This window comes from Xiphophorus couchianus, chromosome 24, assembly GCF_001444195.1.
Source record: "Xiphophorus couchianus chromosome 24, X_couchianus-1.0, whole genome shotgun sequence".
In the NCBI taxonomy this organism is placed as follows: domain Eukaryota; kingdom Metazoa; phylum Chordata; class Actinopteri; order Cyprinodontiformes; family Poeciliidae; genus Xiphophorus; species Xiphophorus couchianus.
Genome location: NC_040251.1, coordinates 12,548,016 through 12,561,462, shown reverse-complemented (window position 1 = coordinate 12,561,462; position 13,447 = coordinate 12,548,016). Strand labels below are relative to the sequence as shown.

The window sequence follows — 13,447 nt, the reverse complement described above, 5'->3', positions numbered from 1 at the left end:
TCTTTCTTCCTTCCTTATTCCTTCACTTCCTTCCTTCCTTCCTTCCTTCCTTCCTTCCTTCCTTCCTTCCTTCCTTCCTTCCTTTCTTTCTTTCTTTCTTTCTTTCTTTCTTTCTTTCTTTCTTTCTTTCTTTCTTTCTTTCTTTCTTTCTTTCTTTCTTTCTTTCCCATTTTATCATTAGTTCCTCCCTTCCTTCCTTGATCCCTAACTCCTGACTGAAACATGGAGGTTCTTCTCTTCTTGTATCGTCGTTTTGAAGCCGACAGTACGTAATTATGTTCTGAGCCTTAATGTTTATGTAAATGTGACATTTTAGTTTTTTTATTCATGTTATGAATAGATTCTCCATAAAGCTGCTGCTGCCTGTGGATTTACTCTGCTAATCAGAATAACAAGGTGTGTTAAAAACCTGACAATGAATTTAAGGTTTTCTTCAGAGTTTCTGGATTATTTTCTGCCAAATCTGCTCAGATTAAATCTTCAGCCTCGAATGTGGCTTAGCCGGATTATATGATTTTTATTAAATGTATTTTGTTGATGTTTTATGTTCTGCAAAACCTTTTGTGAAGTTCCTGAACCATTTCCTTTTTTTCCTGTCAAAGCAAATTTCTTTTAATAAGATTTAGAATTTTAATTAGATTTTTTTGATGTACACATAAAGTATTTTTATCTGTGTTTTCATCTCATTTTGTCTAATTAAGTCGTTAATAAAAGTGACAGTAACAATAAATTAAATTCTAAATTATAATGTTAATAATTTCCAGGTCATGTTTATAAGCTTTTCCAGTGTACATATTTTTGATTAAATGTTTTATTTTATATGAGTTAATTATTAATAAATCATATTTTAGGTACAAATACAGAAATCTTACTGATTCTTTGTGATGAAGTTCACTTTTCAGACAGTTTTTTTTGTAAGATTATAAGTTAAAAAGGTGTTTTCCCATTTACAAATATTTCCTATTTTGACAAAAATAAATAAACAAATACAAAAGCAATTTTTTATTTAGTTATTAGGGGGAAAGGTTTGTATGAATTAATGTGAAAAATGTCATTTCTGCTTCAGCGTTTGCGATCATCAAAAACATTTGCTCATATTCCTGAGTTTCTTTAGATCAGAGTTTGATAAGTTTCTCGTATTTTATGTTGTCAATCAGCTTCAAAGCAAAGGATTTACTTCATCTAATCACATTTAATTCACAATTTAAGAAGAAGGACTAATTACTTCTTCACATCTGGCCTTTTTCTCCTCACCATTTGGAAACCACTTCTTGTATTTACTCTTTGAAAGTAAATAGTCTTTGAAATGACCTGATTTTAAGACAGATTTAAGCAAAGTGTGTTTGAGATTCGAGGAACAAAATGAAGCTAAAACTCATCAATTTGTCTGTGAAAATGAGGGAGAGCAGCTGAACTCCACCGACGGTCTGCAGAGGCACATTTCATGACAGAGCAGCTATGATGTCCAGTTAATTAGATTCCTTCAGTGAAAGAAGAGCGCTGACCTCCAGATGGTGACACCAAGCATAAACCATGCAGTGGCTGCCGGCCGCGCAGGAGAACCCGTCGTTTCATTCCTGATTGGCATCCACATCGCTCCTGAAACGTGGAAAACGTCGAGGTAAACGTCTTAAACCGATGCAATTTATTCCTGTTGTCAGGATGACGAGTAATCTGCTCTGCCTGAGTTTGCAACAAGTCTCGTGTCATTAATACTGTGACATTTATGACGGCACTGAAAATAGGACTGTCACTCATAGCCCTTAAACGTCTGAAATGAGAGGCCATTTAAAGGGCTTTAAAGAGTCGGGGAGCGCGGCAGGAAGCGGCCATCTGCAGGAAAATCTGTGTCGGGGTTAAAGGTGACCTGTTATAGTTTCTTGAACAGGATACGGGCGATACAAAACATGATCTTACTTTTTTTTTTGCACAGAATCGTTCCTAGATAATGAGATTTTAGTCTGCTCTGTTCTGCCTACTTTGAGTTGTTTTAGGGCGTCTTGTCTCTTTAAATCCAAATAAGCTGCTGCTGGCCACGCCCCCAGCTCAATGGTTACGTTTGCTGCAAACAGATGTGCAGTTATACAACTGTACATCTTTGAAAAGCATTAGTAGATCCTCCTGCACAACCAACAATAATCCATTAAGTGGTTTCTTGATGGAAAGTCAACAACAAAACACTTCTTTTTTCCAGCAGCCATTGTACAGCGCATACAGCAGTAAAACCAGCTGACCTAGGATGCTGCACTACAAAACCACAAAATCTTACAAAGTATTTTTGGTCTAGTTTCTTGCACAAACATCTTAGTATGCTTGTAATAAGATTGAACTAACGTATATGTAACTTTTCAGCAAAATGTAGGAGCTTGTTTTAAGTCAATATTTTCTTAAAACTGATGAAAAAGTGCTAGTTCTACTGGCAGATTATTTTATTCATAACAAGACATTTTTCCAATGTTATTTGGAAATAATCTGCCAACAGAACAAGTACTGTTCAAACTTTGGTTCCCATAAGCAAACATCACTTTTAATTCTTTTAGTTTAGAGTTGAAGACGTTACAGGTATCATTGATTTTAGACGCATTTTTATATGCATGTCTTGTAAATTGAACATGTCCCCACCACATTTTATTGTTGTTGTGGCGAAAAGCGGCCATATTGAAAACAAAGATACCTTACAGATTGTAACTGGGGGTAGTTGGAGTTGCTCCCAGTTTCCCAGTGGAAAATCCAACTCCTTTAGACGTTTCAGTTCATTTTTTCAACTAAGAAGTTGAGTACAACAGGAATGGAGCGTTAACAATCGGAAGGTTTTGAAGCCGCTCGTTTTCCGAACACCAAAAAACATGAACTTATTTCCAGAAAACAGCTGGGTGGGTTTTTTGTTTTAGTGCTTGGGTTGTTTTTAGAAGCAGTTTAGACCCAAATGGAAGTACAAAAACTTACCAAAATATGATTTTTTTAACAATAGGTCTCCTTTAAATTTCATTTCTACAATTGTATTCTTTGACCTTTATGGCCTTAAAGTAGCGTCAGCAACAATATCAGTGATTGTATTTGCTTAATAACACCAGTGATTATGTAATGGTGGTAATGGTACAGTATGTTCACGGATAACCCTCAGAGTTTGCGCCTTTGACATATCTTGTGTTTGTGTTTTGGGATGTTATGTGTCACACTGCATCTTTTACGCTTGGTTTAATTGGGCTTCCTGGCCCCCCAGGACACCAACAATGTTTTCATCAGAGCTCTAACATTTTTATGCTTTCTGTGTTACTTTTCACAATTCATCACAGTTTCCAAAGCACTAAATCTAAAATAATTTTCATCTCAAACTAGCTGCTAATTGTCTGCTGTTTTTGTTTTGACAATCGCATTCGACAAAGCAGCTGTTAAATGACAAATAAATACTCCCCCAATCTAGTAGGCTTATAATTCACAGGGATATAAAAAGATGTAGCAGGAAGTCGTTGCAGAAACATGTATGGTTTCTTTGTGGCATGTCCCCCAGAGCCTGTGGAAACCTTTGAGAGATTAAAGCTGACTGAATTCACCCTGCCTGCCTCTTCAACTGAGAGGGACTGTCAGTGACAAGCAAATGCCATAACTGTATAATATTCACACAAAGCCTCAGCAGTATGACGGGGCCATCGGAGGCGACTCCTTCCAACGTCGGCACCCGTGCTGCGACATAAATTATATAATGTCTGAGGAGAGTGATCACATGATGCAGAGCACCTGAAGTGTTTAAGGTGCAGAGCTTGACATGATCTAATCAGACTGTAAATGAGTTCCCAGCAGGACTGGATTCACGTTCGGACATTGATCTCCGTCATGTACAAAACAGAACTAGTAGCACCGGCTACCTCTTTGCTGCTGCTGCCTCAGGCTGCCTTTAATGTGAGCTTTATTAATGCAGGTTTTTAATTTTCTTTAATGAAACGATGGGAAAAACTTACAGGAAGTTAGATATTTAAATTCACTCATCATTGGTGTGAATATTACGTTGAGTTTGGGGTTTTATGGATTTAATTTAAACCTTTTTTTCTCAAGAAGAATTAGTTTATATCAAACACTGCTGAGGAGGGCTGCAACTAACGATTATTTTAGTAGTCGATTATTGATTACATTACTCCTTCTGGCAATTATGCTGATGATTAATAAAATTTTCTGCCGATTAATCGATTATTCTGATGATTCTTTGATTATTCTATCAGTTAATCTAATGATTAATCAATTATTCTGTCATTCTGACAATTATTCTGATGATTAGTCAACTATTCTATAGATTTTTTAAATGATATATCAATTATTCTGATGATTAATCAATTATTCTATTGGTTATTCTGACGATTAATCAATTAACTGGATTAAAACATAATTTCGTCTTCTGCAGATTTTTCATTTAAGCACTTAATAAGGAGTAAAATTTGTTTCACAATTATTCAATAAAAAAAAAATTATGTCAAACAAAAAAAAATAGAATTGTAATCAAAACTTTTGGATTTGCAAAAACAAATTCTAATAAAAAAAAAAAAAAAACTTATCTCAATCAAAAATAATTTAACTGGTCAAAACGTTTTGAATTGTAATAATTTTTTTGAAAGAATATTTGTGACACAAATTTAACTCCATAAATTTATGGAGTTACATTTATGGAGTTTGGCATAATATGGCATAATATTTTGGCCATATTATGCCAAAATATGGGAATTAAACAAGAATTAAAAGTTTTGAGAACAAAAGACATGAAATCCTTCTTTCAGACAGAAAATGTGTGCTCTCGACTTATGGCAGAAATATTCCCCCATACAAAAATTGCATAAAAATACCTAGACATTTGAGATATACGTATATTTAAAAAAAAAAAGTCTGTCAGCTGAGACAAAGACGGAGCGATTTCACTCCACTGAGAGCTAACAACACTTCACCAGCTGCCAAGCATGGTGGTGGCAGCATCATGCTGAGGGCTGTAGCGCCAAAGAAGCAAATTCTTACCAGCAGAACAAATAATTTAAATTACTCTAACTCTAACATCATTTTTAACTAGGACTTCATTTAATGATTATTTTAATAATCAATTATTAATTATTTTGATAATTAATCAATTAATTTGATTTTTAAAAATGGGCACATTCTGCAGATTTTCATCAAATGACTTGAATCTTTTTATACAGTCTTAGAAATACGTTTAAAGATGCAAATTAACAAATATTTACATTACTCATTCTGGCAATTTTTCTGATTAATATTTTTTTCGGCCAATTAATCAATTGTTCCGATGATTATTTGATTATTCTATCAGTTACTCTGATTATTCTTTTGAATTATTGATTTCAATTCCTTTTTTAAATCAGAAAATAAAAACTTTATTACCTCAAATGCAAAAACACATAATTTCTTTAATAAATGCTTTATTACTTGTAGCTAAAGATGCAGCTGCAGTTTAAAAAACACATCTAGGGCTGCTGTGGTGGCGCAGCGGCAGAGCACGACCCACGTATTGAGGCCTTTGTCCTCGTGGCGGTGGTCGCAGGTTCGATTCCCGGCCTGGCGACATTTGTCGCATGTCCTCCCTCCCTCTCTCATTACCACGTTTCCTGTTGAACTACTTTCAAATAAAGGCCACTAGAGCCAACAGAACCTTAAAAAATATACATCTAACATCAACATGTGAAAATCTGTGCACTTTCTACTTGACATTATATCATTTGGTGTGCAGAAAATCTGTTTATTTTTTCATTAACGATTAATTGATTAACTAGACAAAGGTGCTTAATATCAGATTTTCTTAACAGAATTTGAACCAGTTAAAGTTAAAACTATTCCATTAGAAAATATTCACAGATAAAGAGGTTTTCTTTAAAACCTATTTATATAAATACATATCTCTGGTAAAAATAAACAGCCCACAGCACTGAATCCCATAGAAAACCTCCTAGTTATTCCACCAAATACTGATCTCTGAACTCTTCCTGAGTTAAAACATTAGTATTGTTGTTTCTAAATGAATATGAACTTGTTTTATTTGCTTTAATTGAGACCTGAAAGCACTGTGTCTTTGTTGACCATTTCTCATTTTCTGCTAATAAATACAAAACGTTTGCTTGGAATTTCAGAGACATGTTGTCAGTAGTTCATAAAATAAAAGAACAGTGTTCATTTTACTCAAACATAAGTAAAATGTTTGAGTAAAACTGATTTTACTTAGTTTTCTGAGTAAAATCAGTTTAAAATCATTTTAAGTGGTCTCTTGGTTGTATATATATTTTATTAAAGTTCTGGCTTAATTGCTGCTCATTCTTTCAGCTACTGGCCTTTTATTAATCTGTCAGTTGACTGAACTAAATTAATTGACGATTATTTAAGTAATCAGTTCATCACTATTAATCCAGTTAATTGTTTCAACCCTATTTTTAACCCTTTTAAAATGAATTGATATCGTATAATTATTCAAATATCAACAAAACACAGATAAAATTAGGTATTAAAACACAAAACCTTAAATGACATTCATGTCCTTGATTATATCGCTGAAAATTACTTAGCAGTATTAAACACATCAGATTAGAAGCAGCTATAAATATCTGTGAAGGTGATTTTCTGCTTCATTAAATCACACAAATCTATTCATCGAGTTCTTACATATATCCTGTTTCACGCTTCCTTCCTGCCTTTGCTTTGACAGGAATCCCTGAAAGTCGAAGGTGAATCACTTTGTTAAATAACGTTGTTCCAAGTTCTAAGGCCAAACTTACTCATAATAGTCAAGCATTGTCTACAGGTATTGATTTTCTGTTGGCAAGCCGAAGTGAGACCCACAGTTATGTGTTTGTGCAACGACAACAAGCAGCTTATTTATGCAGGCAAACATTCAAACAAACAATACGTGCCGCCTGGGATCAGGTCAACCGGCTGCGTTGGAAACGGTCGACCATTGCGACGGTTTCCACATGGGCTGGAAGACAAACAGCAGCAGCTGTTTGTTGCAGAGAAACAAGAGATGTGATATTAATGGGTTCGCCATTTACCTATTCATTTCTCCATTACTGCAGAGCTTCATTCAGACGTGTCTGTGAAACGTATAGTTTTAGATTGCAACATTTTATTTGTGCTGTCAGAAAGAAAGCTTTAACTTGTGGGAAACAAAAATCTGCATCTTTTGGCAATCGGAGCGCCTCCTGACTAATCCTGCGCGGGTCCCACAGTCGTCTGTCAGGTCTCTGACTTCATTTAATCATCAGGCTGAACAACCAGACTCCACTTTACTGAAACAAGCTGCCCTTCAGGAAACACTCTTTCATCCCAATCAGACAAATCTCAGAAAATTCCCTAAAATTATACACAATCCATGTTTTCAGCTTTATCATCTTTATGTATATTTTTAATTTCCTCTTAAAACCACATGAGGAAATTCAAAAAAGATTAAATATATCAACCTCCCTGATACCTAAAGTCACCGTTATGCCGTGGAAACAGACGCTGCTGCTTACCTTCCAGGGAGGAATGGCTTGTCCTCAATTAAACTCATGGAGGCCAGGTGGAGAGCCAGACATGGAGGAGAGGATCTGACCAGTCTCTGGGAGGAAAAACAAAAAACAAAAACAGAAAAGACAGAAGAAGAAGAAGAGAGGCGGGACCGGTGTGAGGCTGACACTCAGTGGAGGAATCCTCCTCCCGAACGCCGACACGCGCGTGAGCAGCCAGGTGGGCGAGGGCTCGCTCCATCACGCAGAGTGTGCGCTCCTCATCTTTGTGGACACGCACCCGAGTCTGGCTGATGCACAACGAGCAGCTCAGAGTGAGAGAGGGAGTGTGGGCGAGGGAGAGGGATCAGCATAATACTGTGAAGGTCTGAGCATCACTGATGACTCAAAGTACCACTCCCCAACCCGTCTCAATCCCTTCTCCTGCTTTCCCCCTCACTTTGTTCATCTGTCTTTAAACACTGTTCATTAAAGACGACCTTTTATGCTTCCCTGGACAGGTTAGGGTAGGTCTGTGCACTATAAAAATACATGTTCATTCAATTTTATTGCACAAAATCATTATAATTAAATTTTAGTCTATTTTGAGCTCCTTTCAGAATGAGATGTTATAGGGGTTCCTGTCACTTTATTGCAAATTAGCTGCTGCTAGCAGCTGAACTGAACAAATACAAAAAACACGCAATTAGCATGTACAACTGTACATCTTTGAAAAGCGTTCATAGAGCCTCCTGCACAACCAACAAGAATGCACATTGCAAAAACACAAAATCTTACCAAGTATTTGTGTCTAGTTTCTTCATGCATTTGAAATAACACAAAACTAACCTAGAAGTAGTTTTTAGCAAGATATAGGAGCTTGTATTAAGTAAATTAATTCTTAATATTGATTAAAAAAGCACTAGTTCCACTGGTAAAATATTTCACTTATAATATGAGAAAATGTATTGTTATATATAAAAAAATCTACTACTTTTTTAAGCAATATTGAAAAATTATTTATTTAAAACAAAGCTACATGTGAGTTAGTTTAGCTTTAAGTCAATAATTCTTGAATATTGCTGAAAAAAGTACTACTTCAACCGGCAGATTATTTCAGTTATAAAATAGGATAAATGTCTTGTTATAACTGAAATAATAACCCAATGGAACCAGTACTTTTTCATCATTATTAAGGAATAATTGTCTTGAAACAAGCTCCAATATCTTGCTGAAAAGTTACTTTTAAGTTATTTAAAGTGTACTAAGATGTTTCCACTAGAAACTAAACAATAATTCTTGGTAAGATTTTGTGTTTTTTGCAGTGCAGGAAGTGGTTTCTGAACAGTAAATCAACAGGTCACCAACAAAACTCTTGCCTTTTCCAGTATCCATTGTACAGCACATTAAGTGGTAAAACCAGCTGACCAAACATGCTGGAATTCCGCTCGGGGTGTTGCTAGGTAACGGGCTGGAGTAGCTAGGTAACAGCTCAGTGCCCTTCGGATGTGACTGAACGTTCTGAAGGTTTTTGAATTGGCTCATTTTCCAGACACCAAGAAACTTTAAGTTATTGTCAAATAAATGTTTTTAAACACTTAGGCTGTTTTCAGGAGCAGTTGAGACCCAAATTGAAGTATTAAAAACATATAAAACATTTGGGGCGTGCTGTGGTGGCGCAGGGGGTTAGCATGCCCCACATTTGGAGGCCTTAGAACCGCAGACGTCGCGGGTTCGACTCCCGGTCCTGACGACCTTTGCCGCATGTCCTCCTTCAAAAATGGCGCTGGCTCAGCTGCCTGCAGACGCAGCTCCTGTCGTGTGTGTGTTAATGTATAAAAAAATTCTTGCTGTAACTGCGAAATAATTTCCCTGCTGGGATGAATAAAGTAATTCTTCTTAAATGTGAATTTTGCACAGAGGGAATGTTAATGTCTCTCGTTAAAGCTGACCGCAAAAGACCTGCAGCGTCATTACAATCGGTTTCCTGCTCTTTTTTGAGCAAAAGCCTTTTAAAGAAAAACATCGCTTTTCATATGAATCTCTTCACTTTGAGGTCAACGAGTTTCTCTTTTAATCCTCACTCATTGTGTTGTTTTCACTTCTGTCTTAATTAAACTCAACTGGCATCATACTAACATTTAGCATCTAATGTTAGAGCCTCTATTCAACCATCTTGAATGTAGATGCCAACCTAAACAACACTTAGTCACAGCTGGCATATATAGATACATATTTGAATTTCATGGCAAATTAAATTGAGTTTTACATTAAGGTTACATTCAGAAATGTACACCTCTAAGCTGCTGTGTGTCAGACACATTTTTATTTTCATTCCCTTCCTCCAATAGGAGGATTGATTTATTGGTGAGTTATAGTGGTTCAGTTTTTATGTAGTTCCATTCAGACCAGTGGTGGATAAGTAAATTATTTATGTTTTTAAACAACATACAGAAATAACAGAGTCGCTATTAGAGCAATTAGTGTGTTACTGGCAGCTGCTTTAGCATCTGGCAGTCAGATAAACAGTAAGTGATGGTAAATAAAAGGAGCTTGAAAAAAGTATTCAAACCTTTGAAATTTTTCACATTTTGTCATTTTTGGTGAAGAGAAACCTGAGCCAAAAGGTGAAGCTCTCTATTTTCTGGTCGGTCTGCGTTCCCACACTCATCTATGATTATAATCTTAATGTGAGTTATTACAGATGTTTTCTGAAAAGAAACCAAGAATAATCTATTATTCTAATTATTTGATACCAAAGTTACATTTACTTGTTTTTCTTGTAAGTGTTCCCACAAATGTAAGTGTAAGTATTATTACAAGTAAATCAATATTAATATAAGTATTTTATTTTGAATCTTATCAAATTACTCAAAATGTTTAGATTTCATTTTTTAAACTAAGGAATAGTCTCAGCTATTTTTATAAATCTGCAGGCTGGAAACTTCCTCTTTTTCCAGGAAACCTGCTTTTCCTGTTTAATGACTCTCTCTGACTGACTATGATTTCTTATGATTAGATAGAAAAAAGTAGAATTAAAGCAAAGTTTGCATGAGACAAAAACAACACACACAACTAGATTTATTTTATTGACACTTAAGTCTACTGTTGGGCCTTGATATCACTTAAGTGATTCATTTTAAAGATAACTTTATTTATTATTACTGTTAAACTAACTTTATTGACACTTAAGTCTACTGTTGGGCCTTGATGTCACTTGAGTGATTCATTTTAAAGATAACTTTATTTATTATTACTGTTAAACTAAAATCTCCAGCATGGGGAAGTGGGATGAGCTCGGATTTTCTTGACAATAGTGACTGAAAGAATGAGATTGTGGTTCAAGTACCAGACGGGCCCTGTTTGGTCCGTTAGTCTAGAAAGTCCGGTTCGTTCGGGGAATTCTGATGCGGACCAAAAAAGCAAACTCTGTTCTGTCTAAAAACCTGTTGGCCTGGTTGGAGTGACCTCTGGTGCGGTTCGAATGTGTATTGTTGTTCTAAGTCAGTGGTCCCCAAACTACGGCCCGCGGGCCAGATGCGGCCCGCCTCCACATTTGGTCCGGCCCCCTGAACAATACCAGAGTATTTTCATATATGTGCATTTTTATTTGATAAGTTGGACTTTTGCAATAAAATAAATGTTCCTTAGTAATGAACTTTATTTATTATTAACTATTAGTTAGTAACTATTTTATACATGCATATAATTGACCCTAACCCTTTTTTTTATGTGGAGAACCCAGTGTTATTTGGTTATTATTTATTTCATAAATAGTGTTATTTCCTGACTTTTGTTCTCTGAAGAATCCAGAAAAGGTTATTTGATTGTGCTTTCTGAAAAACAATACATTTTTATGTTTAGCACTCTTACAATCGTCACACTTTTTCTGTTACAAACTGACCCCGGCCCCCCATCAGAGAAGGGACAAGTTATGTGGCCCTCACAGGAGAAAGTTTGGGGACCTCTGTTCAAAGTGGACTGGAAACCACTCCAAAAGCAGGAAGCAAACTACAGCGCAGAGCATTCTGGGTAAACACAACAACAACAAGCCCTGTGTTTCTATCGCTAGACGGAGAAATGGTTAGTGACCGTTTACCGAAGACAAAAGAGAAAAACTATCTCTAATCGCTAAAAATCTGACGCTAATCCACTTTTGTTTATATTTTGTGATGAAGGAAGTCGCGCTCTGGCTTCTTCAGAGGTTTTCGTGTTGTTTCCTTCAGTGGTTCTTAGAGCAGCGCCCCCGCAGGCGGGGAGGGGAACCGTTTCTTCAAAGCGTTGGGTTTGTTTGACAGCGCAGTGTGAAAGTGAACCGCAGCAGCTAAAAATGTAAAAAATGTTGACACGTTTTTAAAACTCAAGAATGTTTTAGTTGGGTGTTTTTTAGTGGTGAAAACATCCTCAGTCTCAGTCTGACTGTCAGCTGCTTCTGCATCTGCTCAATTAAACACCCATCCTGTCTGCTGCTGCATCATTTCTACTGATTAACTTATTTTCATGGAGCGTATTAGAAGAAATACACCAGCATCAATCTCATGCAAGTTTTATTCACAGCTGCCATCTGCTGTCTGCTGTCTTTTTTAGATTCACATCACTCAGATTTCTTACCATTTCGCAAAAAAAAACATAACTGTGTGATTTATGCTCTATTTAATCTTCAAGAAATGTTTACAAACTAGAGGGTCAGTGATGAACATGTTTCAGTTTGTTTCCAGTTGTTGGAATGAGCGGCTGTGCCTGGGGATGTATGGCTGTTCGTCCACTAATTGGACGGCTGGTCTGTCCTCAGTGTCCCTGAGTTAAAGTCTGAATGTCTCAAATGCCTCCGCTGTGTATATCGGTGTGTGTGGGGGTGGTTTATCTAAGGCGCTCCATCCATAAATGTGAAGCAGAAACAATAAAACTGGCTCATTAGGACTTGGAAATCTTCAGCAACAGTTCAGCGTATTGATCACTTAAACAGCATCGACTCTTTGCAATTAGCATTTGACGTGGAATAAGGAGGTTTATTCAACAATCCAAAACAAATGCGACGTTCAATTGAGAAATGAAGTGTAGTTTGCGGTAAACAGTAAATTCAGGCCTTTAAAGGAGGGCTGGAGCTGCACATAAAGAGCTGTGTCATCCTACCTTATCATCGCTGTCCATGCAGTTTGCTGGGAGCGGCACAGCTCGCAGACTGACAGTCATGGAAAGCTGCTTAAGGGAGCGTGGCCTCACTGCCTGAGCTGTGCAGAGGTTGCAGGGCTGTCAGAGCTGCAAAGAGCAGCGCTGTCATATTAAGACCTCGGCCCGGCCCCTTATTTGGTCACTGACATGGCCAGGTTCATGAGCATATTTAGATGATCTTAGTGTCACAGCCAGTGGTCAGCCAGAGAGTGGAGTTGATTCAGGGGCTTATTGAAGATGGCAGGAGACGATCGGGATGAGAGGAAGGTTTGGGAGTTAAATATGACAGAGTTTTATGTGTGAAAATGTTGGAATTATTATTTTCACCTAAGAAAAACAGCTTGGAAAGGTTCAAGGTTTAAAAAATATCCCTGCTACAGTTCAGACTTTTCCTACATGTCAATGTTTTTCCACCGTATTTTTGATTTAGCATTTCGACAGTCTTTGTATTTTGAAAGCCAACTAAAGCTCTAGAAAATCTGGTATTGTTGTTTCTAAATTAAGATGAATTTGTTTTCTTTGCATTATTTGAGGTCTGAAAGTGCTGCATCTTTTTCAGTATTTTGACTCATTTTCTGCAAATAAAAACTACATTTGCTTGGAATTTCAGAGACATGTCAGTAGTTTTCAAAATAAAAGAACAATGTTCATTTTACTCAAACATATACCTATAAAAAGTAAATTTAGAGGAAAATAATCATTATAAGAGGTCTCTTAATATTTTACCAGAGCTGTGTAATTTAGTCCAGAAGACTACAGAATGTACGGTTCAATTGGGGACCAAAGTTCCAACATTTTATTGCCCAATT

At 36.5% G+C, this 13,447-nt stretch overlaps 1 long non-coding RNA gene across 1 annotated transcript; it reads right to left on the bottom strand.

The window, feature by feature from the left end:
• Positions 1–292: 292 nt before the first annotated feature.
• Positions 293–8,186, bottom strand: LOC114140311 (uncharacterized). The gene is made up of 2 exons (XR_003594549.1): positions 7,494–8,186; positions 293–1,599 (listed from the first exon to the last, which is right to left on the bottom strand). It is a non-coding gene; the product is annotated as an uncharacterized LOC114140311 (long non-coding RNA).
• Between the last annotated feature and the right edge of the window lie 5,261 nt (positions 8,187–13,447).